This window comes from Mixophyes fleayi, chromosome 1 (assembly GCF_038048845.1).
Source record: "Mixophyes fleayi isolate aMixFle1 chromosome 1, aMixFle1.hap1, whole genome shotgun sequence".
NCBI classification, from domain to species: Eukaryota; Metazoa; Chordata; class Amphibia; order Anura; family Limnodynastidae; genus Mixophyes; species Mixophyes fleayi.
Window position 1 is genome coordinate 307,099,890 of NC_134402.1, and position 18,672 is coordinate 307,118,561.

The 18,672-nt window shown below is 42.6% G+C and overlaps 1 protein-coding gene across 10 annotated transcripts in view; it reads left to right on the forward strand.

Moving 5' to 3' along the window:
* The window catches only part of RNF212B (ring finger protein 212B), a 167,754-nt gene that overhangs the window by 79,860 nt on the left and 69,222 nt on the right, over window positions 1-18,672 (forward strand). The gene's annotated exons all lie outside the window — the stretch shown is intronic.

Sequence of the window (18,672 nt, forward strand, 5' to 3'; positions counted from 1 at the left end):
GGTCGCGGTCCCTACCAAGAGTGTCAGGCGAGATCCCAGGGGAGTAGGTTTAAGAGGTATGCAGACACACTGGAGATATAGAGATGTAAGCTCTACAACCAAGTAGCGGAGTGAAGACAGATGCAGGATGAACAATTCAAGTAGTGGTTTAATAATGACTAGAGGTTTGAACAGAACAGTCTGTAGTATATTGACACAAGGAGAATAATTGCAGCGTGTACAGTTCCACTAGCAGCGTAACAGGAGTAAATACAGCTTAGCAGTATAATGACATAATTAAGAGTAGTAGTATCATGAACAGTCCAGCAGCAGAATGGTAGCGACAAGTGCAGCTTGGGTATTAGGGACCACAATATGGCAGCACGATAAGAGAGGTGCAGTTAGCAATCCAGCCAGCAGGGTAATAACGATAAGTGCAGCCTGAGTGGAATAACCCGTAATACAGCTATACAAATAGAGACAAATGCAGCAGGAACAGTTTAGCCAACAGAGGTAGATGAAATCAAGCAGCTTGAGAGATACAACCTGTAGTGCAGCCAGGCCACAGGGACAGATGCAGAGTAGATGATCCAGACAGCACGATAATGGAGATTGGTGCGACTTGAGCAGAGGAGCCCATGGAGCAGCGTCACAGCAGAGTCAGGTGTAGCTTGAGCGTTACAGCTCGTGGAGCAGCAACACAACAAAGAGAGGTGCAGCTTGAGCAATATAGCCTGTGGAACAGCAACACAGCGGAGACAGGTGCAGCTTGAGCGGTATAGCCCTTGGAACAGCAACACAGCGGAGACAGGTGCAGCTTGAGTGGTATAGGCCGTGAAACAGCAACACAGCGGAGACAGGTGCAGCTTGAGCGGTATAGCCCGTTGAACAGCAACACACAGCAGATGCACTTACGATCCATGTAGACACACAGGGAATAGACAAGGTCCTAATCAGGCAGGTAACTTGATCAACAGGCCCAGAGGAAAGGGAGGAAGTGCCTTTTCAAGTTTAGAGCCAGAACTAAGAACCAATAGGAAACTGCAACGGACAGACAGGTACTAAGTCTGCGCATGTGCAGATCCAACGCCAAGAGCTGAGGTATGCTTAATGAGGGACAGGTGAGTGTCTTAGTCTTCGGTTATGGCAGCCGAATGAGCACCGTGTGACACTCCCCTTGCATAGTAACATGGTTTGTCCAGGAACAAACTTACCCTTTTTTCTGCTTTGCTCCCCTTAATGACTAGGGCCCTAAGTCTGTCAGTGTATTGCAGAGCATAACCTTGTGTATCTAGAGGGCATAAGAATTAACACTGTTTGGAAAAAATAAAATGTAATGGATGACTTCATCTTATCTAATAGTCAAAAATAACTTGGCATGACATGGCACTGCTCAGCAATCAAGCTTGTCATGAGGAATAGTTCAAATGAAAAAGCTCTGCTGATTCCGTAGCTGAAGAGTTCCGAATTTCCACTAGCATTAATGTAGGCACAAAAACTGTGTGGTGGAAGCCACACATCACCAAGACCAATGCCAAGCGTCAGATAGAGTGGTGTAAAGCACACCGAAGCTGAATGGTGGAGCAGTAGAAACGTGTTCTGTGGCATGACGAATCACGCTTCTCTGTTTGGCAGTCAGATGGGCGAGTCTGGGCTTGGCAGATGCCGGGAGAACGTTACCTGCCTGACTGCATTATGCCAACTGTGATGTTTGGTGGAGCGGGGATAATGGTATGGGGCTGTTTTTAAAGATTTGGGCTAGGCTCCTTATCTCCAGTGAAGAGTAATCTTAATGCTTCAGCATAACAAGTAATTTTACTTCCAACTTTGTGGCAACAGTTTGGGAAAGGCCTTTTTCTATTCCGACATGACTGTGCCCCAGTGCCAAAACAAGGACTACAAAGACATGGTTTGATGAGTTTGGTGTGGGAGAACTTGACTGGCCCGCACAGAGTCCTGATCTCAACCCCATCATACACCTTTGGGATGAACTGGAACGGAGATTGCGAGCCAGGCCAACATCAGTGCCTGACTTCATAAATGCTCTTCAGAATGAGTGGACACAAATTCCCACAGAAACACTCCAACATCTTGTGGAAAGCCTTCCAAGAAGAGTGGAAGCTGTTATCGCTGCAAAAGGGGGACCAACTCCATATTAAAGTATATGTATTTTAATACAATGTCATTACAGTCACTGTTAGTGTAATGGTCAAGCGTCCAAATACTTTTGTCCATATAGTGTATATACTGTATGTATGAATAACTGTTAATAAGGTTGAGCATTTTTGTGGTTTGTGCGTTAAACAACAAAACATTATTTATTGGTTAGGTTATCAAAGTAAGTTTTATATTGCTTTTTATTTGTTACATATAGCACTTTCGTTTGGTAGCATTTTTAAGTAATTAATTTATCGATTATATGATCACCAGGGGTATACACAATTCAGAAGTACTGCATGCTGTTCAGCATTCTATTGAAATCTACGCAGAAATTCTGAAGCTATCAGCAACAGTTTATAATTTATATATTTCTGTACAGGCAGGCTTTCGGTGTGTGGCCACCATTCCTGTGTGGTGTGTTTTTAAAGTACATAGGGTCAAAGCGCATGACTGCCCGATGTAAAAAAGGTTGGGTGGGCATAAATGGGTTAACCACTTCACATAAACATTACATTTACCTCTTAAGTGCAAAAAACGAGTGGAACTTATTTTTAGCACTCTCTTTCTATAGCTCTTTTACTGGGCCACACTCGGTGGCTTCACATGTGTCTACTATGATATGACTAGTGTTATTGAGTTATCACCTACCTCATATAATATGTTTATTGTTGATAATTATTACCTTTGTCTCCTCCTTCCATGTACTCCCCCTTTGCCTCCTCTACCGTAGTGGTCAGTAATTTCCTTATACCTTCCCCACTCCCCTCCCTCTTAATAGGTCATACACACTAAATTGGTCCCTTGAGTTCCCTTTCTGGGTCCCCCGGCCCTCTGTTTTCTTTTGTGGTTGCTCTTAGTCTACCACCCCCCTTAGAGCCTAGGGCTCTTTGCTGGTCCCCCTGATGGCTTGTCCATCATGTCCTATCCTCTACCAGCATTTGCAACAAGTGGACTTTGGTCCACTATGTCGATCCCCTTGTACCCTTAACCTTTGGTTCTCCCCTCCTTCTCATCACTGGTCATCATCTACCATGTCATTCCCTGTACACTCTTCTTTTTGTCTCCTCTCCCCTGACATCTCCTCCCTTTTCTGGTCTCTAGCGCTCCCCTCATTGATTTTTCTATGACCCTTAACCTTATCTCCTATAATGTCAAGGGCCTCAACTCCCCTCAGAAATGGGCTAAACTCCATTTGTCTCTTAAATCTCTTAAAGGAGATTTGATATTCCTACAAGAAACTCATTTTGTCAACCATCTCCACCCCGAGCTTCGTTCCAGAAAATTTCCCTTGACATTTCATGCATGTGACCATAGGCAGAAAAAGCGGGGTGTAGCAATCCTGTTTGCGCGCGGGGTTTAGCAATTCTTGTTTTCGAACTTCATGACTCTCATAAAGATAAAGAAGGTAGATTCCTGATTCTCATAGGCACTCTGAATAATCTCCCCTGCACTTTAGTGAACCTCTATGCACCCAACACTGGCCAGCAGAGGTTCTTCAAAAAACTGGGTTCTTTGTTAGCGTGTGTCCGTCAGGGTGAACTTATTGTCGCTGGTGACTTCAATGCTGTTTTAGCCCCAACTATAAATCGTTCCTCAGGCCCCTCCTCTTCTCCCCTGCGGAGAGATGCCCACACCACAGCTGCCTTACAGGCTTTTCTGAAACTCCATAACTTATATGACTCATGGAGAGTATCGGACCCCTTGGCCAGGGACTATACCTTCTTCTCTTCTCCCCATAATATCTACTCCCGGATTGACATGATCCAGCTCAGCCACGACCTCACTCTTAAACTTGGCTCCTCCCAAATCTTCCCTGTTACCTGGTCAGTTCATGCCCCTGTTTCCGCTGTACTTACCTCCCTTGCTCGCCGCCCTCCTGGAGCAACCTGGAGAATTAACTAATCACTCCTACATGATAAAGAAACTACTACTCACCTGCATTCTGTTCTCTCTGAATATTTTGAGACGGACGACACTCCTGATATCTCTCCTATGACACTTTGGGATGCCCATAAGGCAGTAATACGGAGTCATCTTATTGCTTTGGCGTCTCGGACTAAGCGATTCCTAAACTAAATCTCCTACTATCTCACCAGGTTGCTAATAAACTGAAGTGGCTCAATCAGCGCTTTTATGAAAAGGGCGACAAGACTGATAGATTGCTGGCCACCAAACTTAGAGCTAAGATAGCGGCCTGGAATCTCCTGGCTATCAGGGACTCCGATGGAGTTTTACACTATGACCCCCAGCGGATGCGTGCTGCCTTCCAATCTTACTACACTAAACTTTATAACCTTCCCCAACCGTGTGATCCTTTAGTCTCCCAACAACACTCATCACCATTTATTTATATAGCGCCACTGATTCTGCAGCGCTGTACAGAGAACTCACTCACATCAGTCCCTGCCCCAGTGGAGCTTACAGTCTAAATTGCCTAACATACACACACACACACACACACAGAGAGAGAGAGGGAGAGACTAGGGTCAATTTTTTTTTTTTGATAGCAGCCAATTAACCTAATGGTATGTTTTTGGAGTGTGGGAGGAAACCAGAGCACCCGGAGGAAACCCACGCAAGCACAGGGAGAACATACAAACTCCACACAGATAAGGCCATGGTCGGGATTTGAATTTATGAGGCAGAAGTGCTAACCACTTCGCCACCGTGCTGCCCACTCGCAGTTGATTGAATCTTTTCTTTCTTCTGCTAAGCTTCCGAAACTCTATCCACAGGCTTGTACTCTTCTGGGGGATGAGATTACTAGAGATGAAATTGAACAGACCATAAAGTCTCAGAAATCAGAAAAGGCTCCGGGGCTGGATGGCTTTACTGCTGTGTATTATAAGAGGTTTGCTGGGCTTTTGGTCCCCTGTTTCCACGCTGGGGGTTCTTGGTCTAGGGATTCTTTGGAGGCTCGGATCTCCGTCATTCACAAAGAGGGTAAAGATGTTCATGACTGCGCTAGTTATCGCCCTATCTCCCTGCTTAATACAGATGTCAAATTATATGCTAAAATTTTGGCTAATAGATTAAATTCGGTCCTTCCCTCCCTTATACATTACGATCAGGTTGGCTTTATACCGGGACGTCAGGCCAGAGACAATACCAGGTGAGTCGTTGATCTGATTCATATTATTAATACCAGGAAGGCCCTGGCCATTATTCTCTCCCTTGACGCCGAGAAGGCTTTTGATAGGATCTCCTGGAGCTTTATGTCCCGAGCCTTGTCTGCGTTTTGGATTTCGGGTAACCTCCTCACGGGTATTCTAGCCTTATACTCTCGACCCTCCGCAAGAGTCATGATAAACGGTTCTCCCTCTGACCTTATTACAATATCCAACGGTACCCGCCAGGGGTGCCCTCTGTCTCCTCTCATTTTTGCCCTCGTCATAGAGCCTCTTGCTCCCTCTATCCGGGCCTGCCCGGACATACAGGGTGTGCGAACGGGGAATCTGGAGAGTAAGCTCTCTCTCTCTTTGCGCACAATGTCCTTCTGACTCTCCAGTAGCCAGGGAAGTCGCTTCCTGGACTCTTTTACACCAATATGGGAACCTCTCAGGTTACAAGATCAATATTATGAAATCGTAAGCCCTCCTCCTTAATATTCATTCCCCGGAAGGACTGGTACTTACCTCCCGCTTTAACTTTCGGTGGCAGAGAAAGAAAATCAAATACTTAGGTATTTTTACAGGTTGATATATATGTAGGAGGGCTACCCCCGGGTCAAGAGTGACAGAAACTCGCATGACCTCTGAAATCAAAGCGGATACCTTGCCCCAGAACGCCTGAATCACCGGGCATGTCCAAAAGACATGATAAACATCTGCTATCTGACCACATTGACGCCAGCAGAATTTAGACTGACTTGACCATATCTTATGGAGGCGATCCGGGGTGAGATAGAGCCGATTGAGGAGCTTAACATGCATTTCGGTGTGATTAATGCATCTAGACGTGCGGTGTGAGGATATGTAGATCTTTTCCCACTGCTGGGGGGTGAGAGTCAGAGAGTTGGAGGCTGGGACCAGGGACTGGAAATAGCGGTACCAGAATGTTATTCCTCCCCTACTACCCGCCTTTGTTAATCTATCTAGAACCTGAGCTGGTAATGTGGACAGAGCATGGGGGGGTTCTGGAGGCTGCCCCCACCCAGTGTCTAATTCGCATATATTACTTAGGTATTTTTATTAGCGACTCCTATGATTCCCTCTACCGGGAGAACTACCCGGGCCTCTTTGCTAAAATCAGGTCCGAATTGTTCTCCTGGCGCTCATTGATCATCTCGTAGCTGGGCAGGATCATCTCTGTCAAGATGAACCTCCTTCCTAAGCCTCTCTATTATTTTCAGACCCTTCCTGTTCGAGTCCCCCTTTCGGATCTGTCATCTATACAAAAACCTCTTTCTAGATTTATCTGGAACGGCCGGTCTCCCAGGATTAAGCTGGCTCTCTTAAAGAGACCCACCAGAGGTGGTGGTAGGGGTTTCCTGGATTTGAAAATTTACTATTGGGCGGCTCATCTGAGCCAGATTGTAGCCTCCTTTGCCCCCCCTGCGGCACTGTCGTGGGTTGACATTGAATCCGCCTATCTTAAATTTCCAATTCTGTCCAGTATATGGGGTCTCTCAAAACAAACTAGATCTCCCCTCACCGCCCAATGTCCTACCTTACTATTCTCAGCTGCAATATGGGAGACCTGCCGGCCCCACCTCAATATAGTGGTGTCCTCTCTTACTGTTCTACCTCTTTGGGGTAACCCTGCCTTTCCTCCTGGGCTCTCCTATGCCTTCTATAGTCCCTGGATCACTGCGGGAGTTCGATTTGTCGGAGACCTATTATTTCAGGGGCCTTTATCTCCTGGGATGATCTCCGCTCTAAATATCCAAGTCACCATTCTAAATTCTACGAATATTTCCAGTTACGACACTTTGAGGGCTCTCTCCTAGGGAGGGGGGGGGGGCTCCTCCTCTCCCCTTTCTTAAGTCACCCTTTGAATCCCTATGTCTCTCCTCACCTTTGGGTAGGGGCACGATCTCCTTTATCTACAGCTTATTTGACAGTGCACTCTTACCTCCAGGTGGCAGGCATGAGAAAGAGTGGGAGAGGGATCTGCCCCCCCCCCCCCCCAGAGGTGGATTATTGGGAAATCATAAGGGATCAAGTCGCCACCAGCTCTATTTCCACCTTGGTGAAGGAGAACGCATATAAAGTATACTATAGGTGGTACTACAAAACTGACAAACTCACTAAAATGTTTCCCTCGAGTTCTCCATTATGTCAGCGGGGTTGTGGCCAGATGGGATCTTTCTTACATATTTGGTGGTCCTGCCCTAAAATATCCTCCTTTTAGGATCGAGTTAGGACTCTCCTCCCTCCTTCCATGCCCTGTCCGGAAAGACCCATGGTCTTTTCTTCTCTGTTATCCTCTGATTGATGATGATAGACAGTCTGTGAAATTGGCTTCCCATGTCCTTGCTGCTGCGCGATGTCTAGTAGCTAAGTCTTGGAAACAGGTTGAACACCCCACTATGGCGGCCCTGCGATCCTATATTTGGTTTATTGCCCAGATGGAACAGATTACATACCACCTACATGATAAGGATGATAAATTTGACCAGATTTGGGCTCCTTGGCTTTACTATAACCCCATACCTCGTGTAACATCTCCTTCCTTCTAAGAAGAACTCGATTTTTATTTATTTGTTTCTCTTCTTAAAAAGGGGAAGGATAAGGGTGAGGAAATGTGAGGATAAAGGGAAGTGTGTTCTATTTCTCTTTCTCGGTGACGACCAGTGCCCCCCCACACACACACATTATATTGTTATAAAATGTTATAGTATCCTGAATATTCTGGATAACAATTGTATACTTACCTGTCTGTTTAATGACAACCTGTTGTTGTCTTTGATATTTGCTACTCAAATATTTTCAGTACCATTGACATATGCCCATGATCTGTATTGTTCTCTGTTTTTGTATCTATTCAAATGTACTAATTGTTGACTCTTATTTGTACATCATTGCTATTTTTCAAAATAAATAGTTAAAAATAATCTCAAGATACTCTCATTTGAGAAGAGAGTGCTCTTTTTCCAATGAGGTGTAATAGTTGTTTAACATATATTGTGTGGTGATCATGTGTGACAATAATCCTCTACTCTATAGAAATAATTAAGATGTCCAGGAGTGGGGGAGGAGGGTACATATCTCCCCCATCTTGGCTTCAAAAAAACAGGAATACCCTCATTTTAAAGAGCGGTCTATATTTCAAATAAAATGGTCCTTTATTAGCTATTGTTTGGTGGTCAATCTACACTACAGAAAACATTATGAAGCCCAGGAACATTTTATTTTGCTGTGACAGGATGTATAAGCAAACTAATGATATTTTTTGAAAATTAAAACTCATCTGAAAGAAACAAGGTATAGGGGAACACCCGTGCGCCCCCCCGGGCTGAAATTTGCCAGCCCGCACCTGCATACAGCGCCATTCGGCAAATTACAGTGTGCGTGGCCCACAGTGACTAATCAGGTTTGCATATGAGAGTCCGTAAGTAGCTTTTTCCTTCACCCCTTGTGTTCTATGAAGGCAACAGGCACCTTGTTTTAAATGGGGTGTTGGGTTTATGCCTTTACATCAGTTGCTTGATTAAGCTGATTAAACGATCTTCAAGGTCATATAAAAAATAACTGTCCTGAAACCTAAAAGTGGTAATCCTAACTCAGTTACAACAATAACACTAGTTCTAAATATAAAACTACCCCACGATTTTAGCTCTTATGTTAACTTTAGCCAAAGCCTATGTTGTGCATAAACTTAGTGTCATAACTAAGACCCGCTGATCACTGACGGGCGCCCCATGCTGTCACTTAACTGGTCATTGCCGGTGGCATCTCTCTGGACGGATGCCGCTGCTCTCCCGTGCGGCATCTTCACCATTCAAACTGTCTGGCCAATCAGCTGGCCTGCTCCACTATAAAAGGCACCTCCTGCAAGCAAATGGTGCCAGATCTTCAGGTCTCTCCTATGGAGCAGTCGCTCCCAGGATTTGGCTCCAGTATCTCTCTACTACTCTGCAGTAACCTGGTGCTGTGTTATTCCTCCATTCATCTCTGCTGAATCCTTCTCTCATAACAAAATTGTTAACTGAGTACTGAGGACAAAAGGGCATCAGAGCAACCCAAAAATGGAAGGGATTTGAGGGAAGGTGACATGATTAGGAAGCAAAATGAGAGGGAGAGGAAGGGAAATGGGATGAAGAGACCTGTGTCTGAGCTTAAGTATGAGAGGGCTTAGCTTAACCCATCTCACATAGTTGGAGAAATCGCATGTTAACTAGTTGTCCACTCCTAAGGAACAGTATCAAAATAGGATCTTAGCGCTATATCTTTCAATTGTTTGCTTGGCTGCGCCTATTTCAGTGTATCACTGTGTTGTCTTCGTACAGCTACCAGTCCCAGTTGATCCAAAGCATAGTGCTTTATACAGCTTGGAGTTCTTAAAACCTAGCCACCTGAACCGAGTGTTGTGAAATGTCTCATAGCTTTCCCCTGCTGCCGAGATTACATCATCCATATCCATGTAAAAGTCGATTGTGGAGAACCAGTGAGAGACAGTTGAAGAAGAGGGGGATCTCTACCATTGTTGAGATGCTTTAAAATTGTTTGGTTTTTTTTAGCTAGCATTACTGACAGATTTAGGAGCCAGAATGCTGGGTCTCTGGACATGTGCCGCCATGTATCTTCCTGGAGAGCCGCAACACATTATTCTACAAGGGTCTTATTTTCAGCCATTCCCACTGTGGCAGATTGATGAACATCTGAGGACAGGGTTAACCTCCAGGGAGTCAGGAGGTAGTCCCACCCATTCCTCATAGGGGATGAGTTTGGGTTCAAATTCAATTTAGTCTTGGTTGGTGTCTGAGGAGGGGGTTAAGTTTCACATCTCTCCACTGAGCCAATATATCCTGAATTTTCTGCATTGCTTTGGTTTGCTGTTCACGTATATTGCTGTGTTATGCTGTAGATCCTTACAATACAGCTCCTGTTAGACCACTAAAATCACGTGATAACTTACACGCAGATGGTCAAGACTACTAATAAACAAAATGAGTGTTTTGTTAATTACAAAAATCAGCAAAACAGACTTCAAATAATAGTAAATAGGAAAAGGCAGCGGTCTATAGGAGCTGCCACTACCCCTCAAAAGTAAAAATTGAAAAACCAAAAGAAATGGCGCTCTTATTTCCCGTATATAGTTGAAAAAGCCTTATACAAAAGGCAGAGTAGACTTGGATTCAAGTTGCAATATAATATAATAAAAATATTTATTAAATACAATAAAATGTAACATCCGGATAATAGTCTCTAATCAAGAGACATGATAAAACGGTTTAAAAGACAAAACATATATTAGGCAAAAGAAGCAATCAGAAAAACAGTTCCTCTCCAGTGTTAACAGTTTAAGAGCTATCTGTGTCAAAAATCCATCAACATATAGTTAACTTTCCAAGAGAGTGAGTATAGAACATTTCAATGCACTTAATTCTCCATTAGGACTGACAGTCCCGGCATATAACAGGAGTCTTAAGAGATACAAAAACAAATCTGGAAACGGTTCAAGGCACATTAATAGTAAGAAGAGTTTTCAGTTTACCCAGATCCTGGCATAGTAATTTGAAACGTAGCGAAAGTCTTTATAGAATCATCCTCTCCTGTGCAGTCACAAACCCAGGTGGACACCTGATTTCTTCTCCTAGTCTCTCACTCCACGACTCCTCCAAGGGACGTCTCCTCCAAACAACACAGTAACCCTTTCAACATACGGCAAGCAGCATTCCGCTTTACAGGTTGGAAGATATAATATCTGACACAGCTCTCTTTCAATGAAGATAAACGCTTCCACTCATCACCTCTACTAAATCCGCTTAACCCCTCATCTACTCTGCTCGCTATTCCCTCTCTCCCCTGGCCCCTTCTTCTCTCCCCTGGCATCACCAGCTTCCTCTCGTGTCTGATTTGTTCACCCTCCCTTAGGATGTAAGCTCGTATGAGCAGGGCCCCTCTTCCCACCTGTCTCCATACCTGTTCTTCTGCTCTGTATGTCTGTCCCGGAGTTACTGAAGCATTGGTACTTTGTGTTTATCGTTCTGTACTGTTTAACCCTGTATGGTCTACTGTTTGTACTATGTACGGCGCTGCGGAAACCTTGTGGCGCCCAACAAATAAATGATAATAATAATAATCCGCTGACGCACTTCATTCACATTGAACTTTTTCAAAGTTTTTTTATTTTTCCTGTTTGACCACGACACGACACTCCTGGGCACATCACGCTCAATATATATAGGCATCTATACCATTGTAAAAATAATTTAAATTGTGTTTCAAATACATGCTTGGAGAGCTTGCTTGTGTCCTTTGGAAAATTTTCCATGCCTTCATATAACATTGGATTGTGCTGAGTTTTAAACAATGAGCTTATATAGTTGAGATATTGTATGTGTTAGATTTTGAGGAGCTCTGCACAATTATTCGAAAGTGGATAGGTGTCTTCATAGACCCCCAAGCATACCCTTTGTATTAAGGAAATGGCAAGCATATAAGTATTTCCACTGTACATTTCCATTCCTACATTTCCATTTAGGTATTTACATTCAGATTGAATGTCACCGTATGTAACGCACACCTGCTCCATTCACCAGCTAGTCAGCCCGTAAGATTCCCTGTCAACGTTGCCCTCAGCCAGCGTTTAAAAGCCTTAATGTCTAAGGCTGGTGGAAATTGCAAATTAGCTACAAAAGACTTCAAAGGAGAACCACCAATGAGATGCTTTTGCAATATCTTTGATGCGGATTGGCAATCCATGGAGCTCTCAGGCACCAGAATTGGATTCTGGCTATCTCTTACAGCATGATCTCTCTACCCGGCTCCCTGCACCTAACTGCAATAAGCATACTCTTTACCCCTTCCTGCTTTGTATAGCATGTTAGTGTGGCTTGTTAAGTATTGGGCTCCATACCTGAACTCCAGCTTCTCCAGATCCAGACATTTTTCAATCCCTTTTGGCTGCTGATTTTGTACATCTTTGTTTCCGTTACTGATGTTGACCTGGCTTGCCCTGGCGTTCCTATCAGATTTATGATCTGGCAATCTTCAGTCTGACCATGTACCAGATTCTGGCTTGCTGAACAGTTTTCTTCTTATATTTGACACCAGCTTGTCACATCTGAGAGCAGGGCAACGGGCCATAACATGTGAACCTAACAGCAGTGAAGCCCAAACCTCGTAGCTGAAGTGTCTGGTGAAAACCAGTTGTTGCTTCGACTCCACGCCTTTGTTCCTGACACCGCTAACCCAGGTTGGCAATAGCGAATCTGCTAAACTCTGCATAAGCATGACAGGGGCTAACCTTGCTGGTATATGCAAGGCAGCTGTTCCCAGATCTCAGAACATTCTTCTCTGTCTAAGGATTTACCAATGTCAGACAAGTGCATGGGGGTCTACCAACAGGGTCTGGGTAGTGAAAGCTCGGCATAATATATGGAAATTAAACCTTTGGTAGAGGCATGTCTCATGCAGAGCTTTTCAAAAGTGGAGAAAGGTATTTTTGGCAGACAGGAACATTGAGATGATTGAAAGTTCCTAATCTGCAAGAATTGAAAGAAGTGTTTATGTGATAAGGTCAGTCAAGACTAGAGGTACGAAAATTGGGGAAATGTGGACGTATGAGCTATATCGTTGAGGAATCTGACACCATCTGTCAACCATGGGGAAGAGAAGGGGGATCAAGGTCTGGGGTAAAAGCTGGGTTGCTGAAGATGGGAATAAGTGGGGAGCGATCTGAAGGCAGTTTGTAGACCTTTTTGGCACAATCCCAAACAGATAGGGAAAGCAACACTACTGGATGAGACTTTACCAAGCAAGGTTGACAGGAATGGGGTAGCCATTAAAGGGAGGACAATGTAGGGAGATTAATAGAGTCTGCTTCCAATGTGACCTATAGATTTGTCGGGGAGGCCACATTCCATTGGACACATTGAGTGAGCTGCTCTGCTTGGTAATATCTTTTCAAATTCGAAACAACCAAACCACCACAAAGGGCCTTTATAGAGACACTCTTGGACATTTTTGGTCCAGATAAAGGTCGAAGTAATATGTTAAATAAATTTGAAGGTTTGAGGAGGGATGCAAGTGGGGAGGACTGGGGAAAAATAAAGGGAGAAGATTTGTCTTGATGGCGTTGACCCCCCCAACCAAAGAGATATATTGTGGGTTCCAGGTTATCAGGTCATTTGTAGTGTTGGATAAGTGTTGAGGATAGCTTGCCTGATAGACTCGATGATAGGTTTTGGTTAAGTATACTCCTAGATATTTTAGGTTTTTAATGCACCATCTGAATGGAAATTGGGATTCCATGGCAGTTTTGATTAAGGAGGTGACATAAAAGTCCAAAACCTCTGTCTTTTGGGTTTTCATTTTATAACCAGAGAGGGAGCCGTATATCTTAATGTCTGTCAAAATAGCTGGGAGAGATTCAACTTTTTAATTCAAGTATACCTGTCGAAGTCAGCAAATTGGATAAAGTCATTTCAATTAATATTGAGCGAACTTGGTTGTCTTTGTCTGAAATTATGTGTAGAGCATGCTACGGCGTGGAGAAGCTTATCCAGCCGTGACACGTGGCAATAACAGGTTTTATACTTTCACATACATTTACACGAACATACACATTTGTAATTAGTACACATTAATTGTTCATTGCAACACATAGTTAATAATGTCGAAATATAGCAGTATTTATGTTTAATAATATAAGTTATGTACATGTTAGTGAAATCAAAGGTTCAGGTTGCAGGAAATATGTTATGTTTATTATCATTTTAATCCCCTATTCATCCGCAGTTGTCCGGTTCATTCACCGAAGGAATCGCACATTGCATACTCTAGTTAGCGATGTTAGGGAATAAATGTTTAAAATGATGCTGCCTGTATAATGTAAATAGACTAGTTTAAACTGGATTCTTGGCGGGAAAATTGGAGAGCTGACCCCCACCTTTTGGATATTTTGGTTTGAACTGGCCTATGACCTGCAGTACACTGAACCTTCCTGAAGCCTGGACCCATAGAAGCAAGCCAAATCATCTGCATTGTTTTACTGTATTCACTGACTGCATATAAGCAGGGGCTCTGGACCTAGTGACCAGTCTTCTTGACCACAGCCTTCAGACCTGTACACTGGATCCAGGGCGCCTGCGATAAGTAACGGCTGTACTTATTTTATTCTGACTTGTTATTCTGCTACTTTTGGCTATTAAATTACTTTGTGCTTTGGAACCACACCGGCAATCGACAATCGTTGTTGGATAGCAATTAGACGTGCATAACATACCTATGAAGAATATTTGAATAGAACTATTGCAAACTCATTGGGTGACTTTACTTTCCCTAGAATAGTCTAGGCATTATTGCTAAGAAAACTCAGATATTGTGCATCATTCTTCTAATTGTAGGAAAAGCTTTTCTGAGCTGATGCATTTAATTATCCTTATGGTATTTATTTATATAGCGACAATCATATTACGCAGCACTGCACAGACAATATGTAATCATTTACATCAGTCCCTGGCCTACTGGACCTTACAATGTAAATTTCCTTCCACATACCCTAGGATCCAATGCCAGAAGCCAATTACATTTCCGGTATGTTTTTAAACTGTAAGATAAAAGCATAGTACCCAGATGTGACTTACTGATCCACTGTTTCTCTCAGTTAGAAGAGGGAAATACAGATAGGGGTTGTATATTTTTCTGTCTGTTCATGTACCTTCTGGATTTCTGTCAGTTTGAGGTGTAATATTTTATGCCTTCCCCTATGATAATAAAATGAATTTATAAAAGCTATACATGCATTATCGGAAATTTCTGAAGTAATAAATACTAATGGTGACTTCTAAAGCTTTGAAAGGTGAGACGAGTACAAATTGATTTTGCTGGATATTGTGATGATCTTGGTTGTACAGATATATGAAGTGTATAAAAGCATTTTTACTGCTGTATACTGGAGCATTATATTTCATGTGATTTTTTTGGGGGTATTTTGCTGTTGAAGGAAAACATTCAGTGTGTCTTGCATGCACCATCTAGTGGTTTAAATCTAAAATTATATAAGGATAGTGTCATGGTGCTGGTTGCTCCCTGGAATGTACCACTTAGCTAGGGGTAGATATTGGAGACAAACCACAACCGGCCAAGCTGCTTAGTCCTGGGAGTATGGCACATGAGGGACAAAGAAGGATGAAGCCGATCTCGATAAATAGGCAAACAATGATACATAGATTGGTAGGAAAGACGGCTCTATAAAGGCTGCATACAGGTGAAATCTCATAGTCCTAGTTGAATTGACCTTTGGTTAAGTGTTGATTGCAGTAAGTGAAAAATAAAATGTGCATTAGTGAGTGTAGCCAGTGCACTACCACCTGTTATCTCTGGCCGGTATAAATGTTGCTGTGTGTTGTCAGTGTTTTTGGTGCACTGCCACATGTTGTCTGTAGCTGATCCTCACAGATAAGTTCCCTAACAGGTAAAAAAATAAATAAAAAGTTCTACAGCATTGAATCATGTATAATTAGAGCCGTGTGGTGTGTAAAGCATAGTTGAGATGTATTTATATTTATTGTACACGGCAGTGGTTTAGCATAGAATAGTATTATATAAAAGATATATGAGTATTTGAACTACAAGGTAATGGTAATTTTTTTAATGGACCTCAAGTGCAAGTACCAAGCCTCTGCTCATACAAGTATCGTTGCAGGCACTGAGAGGAGTGTACAAATGCATTAGTTTCTCCTTTGGCAGGCCTAATTCCCATCAAGTAACTTTTCTTAATGCCTCATACTAGTTTAATGCATTGTATCCCTAAACATAAAAAAAACATCCAGGCTTGAAATGCACATTATTATAATCTTGGTACTAATAGACTCATGTGGTCTCCACCTATTGGTGGCTTTCATTTTCCCGATGGAAGAAATACCGATACTTATCCTGCTGACATGAAAAAGCTGGTATTTCAGTCTGCCCGACACTGATAAAATACCAACATGTCGACAGTCACAATGCTGACAATAAATCAGCAATGCCAGTGGGGCCATCGTCTATATAGCCGCTGGAGCCGCCGGAGTAAACAAGTGTTCAAAAAAAATATAAAAAATAAAAACGCCAGCATGCCCAGACTGTTCATGGCAGCCTAGACTTGCTGGTACTTATAGTTCCACAATGTAAATTAGCTTTTCATTCATCTATCGTTAACCATTTATTACCCTACACCTACCAGCCAGGGGTATAGGAAGAGTCCTAGTGCTGTCAACACGGGGCTGCGTACGGGCCACATTTTTTTTGCGGACCCCAACTCCTTAGGGAATGCAGCCCTGTGCTGACCAGCCTGGGCCTGTATGTCATTATGGCACGGGGACCCACTTCTGCGGGTTCTCTTGCTATAATGCCACCAGCCCTGGTTGGCAAAGCCTATGGTTGGTTAGAGAAGAAGCGGAAAAACCCCATGCCGTTTTTCCCCCAAATGTTCCTCCTGGCAGCATAAGGGTTAATATGACTGGGGAGGGGCACGCTTTTTTAAAAATGTATTTATTTATTGTTAACACTGTTTACTGCCAGCGGTTTTCTGTACAGCCATTGGATCCGCTTGCATTGCTGATTTAATGTCTGCATTGTGACTGTTGGCATTTTGACTGTCGGCAATCACAATGGTATTTTATCAGTAACGGGCAAATTGAAATACTGGAATTTACTCTGTTGGCATTTTCATGTCTGCAGGATAAGTGTCTGTATTTCTTTCTTCGGGAATTCCTACCCAAGTCCCATCTAATATAAGTTAAAGTCTTTGGGTAGTTTCAGCTCCTTAGGTCGAGAGTAGAGATAACTTCTGGCTCCTTTTGCAGCATTTGATTGCGGACAGAAGATGACCACATTTTCCACCTTGCTTGATAATGATCTTATACATTTGGTTAGGCTCCTGTTTGCCAATTGGCATTGTTTTCTGCACATTGTGATATAAACCCAGTTGCATAATATCGGCACTGATATTGCAGCATCAGTGGGCACATTTCGATGCAGAATATAGCACTGTAATTAACATGACATATCCTGAAACTGCTGACAATATACTTCAATTTGTGTGAAAACCACTGTATATTTCTTTCAGATGATTTCAAGAGTATGTAATGTTGTAGCTCTATAACGTGTTTATGCTAAAATGTATACTATGTACTTTATGTAGATTTGGATGCATTTCACATTAAAAAACGCATACATAAATTGCATCAGAAAAAAATACATAATTCCGTGTGTATGCTGAGTCGGACAAATCTCAAGGTGCGTCCAGATCTGATTTAGTAGCATATGTGCTAGTTTTACACCATGAGTGACAAAAGCATAGAGATGTGGCTGTACAGTGTTAGTAGTTAACGTCAAAGTCACATTACACAGTTTGTACACAATATAAAATTGTAATGAAGTGTCATATACATATTATAAAATAGTGTCTGGACAGTATTAATAATAAAGGCGAAAGTCACATTTACCATGTAAAATACAACGAAATATAGCCACATATAGAAAATAAAAGTACAAACGAAATTCAAATAAAACACAAACTGTTGTATACCCCTTTAAAAATGTAATGGGAATTTTCTTTCCTGTTGTGATCCGAATGAAAATATCAATTAAATAATGTGAATGGGTGGCCGAAGGAGGGGTCCAGACGCAATCAGCCAGAATCAGAAGCAGCTGTCAGAAGTATGACATTCCCCTCCCCGGCCTGTCTCATCCCTTCTCCAAGTGGGGTGCAGGAATACACCACCTGAAGGGGTGGCATTGTATGGGGAAGAGGAGGTTAGCTGTGCAGACGGGTGCCTCCCACATCCTATACCCTTCCACCATCTCCGTATATATGATTTATGCTTAAATGAAGTTATAATGTATCATACACCTGTTATCAGTAGATGTTATTATTTGACTATAATACATAAAAACCCATATATGATACTAATCATTTGCAAGCAGCTGTTTAACTTTTAATAATGAGGGTAATCAATGATTTCAGGTATACAATGCCTTGAAAAAGTTTTCAGCCCCCATAACTTTTTCTCATAGGCTGGAATTTCAGAAAGGGAATTTTTATTTTATGAGTTACACATTTATCTCCTTATCATCTCCCTTCCACCCCCAATCACATAAAAATAATAGTAAACCATAAAGTAATAAAAATAATTTAAAACCCCCCCTGGAATATCATAATTTAATAAGTGTTTAATGCTCGTTTAGCTAACTACCTACCCATTACCCCAGAATATGGAGTATTGGTCGATCTACCCAGAGACACCAAAACCACAAATGGTTGTAAAAAACTACGTACTATGCACCGTTTCTGCGGCTGCAAGAAAGAGTGTGGGTCGAGGGTATGCCTCCATCATTTTTGTTGTTCCACAAAGTACAGATATGGAAGTGCTTTCATCAC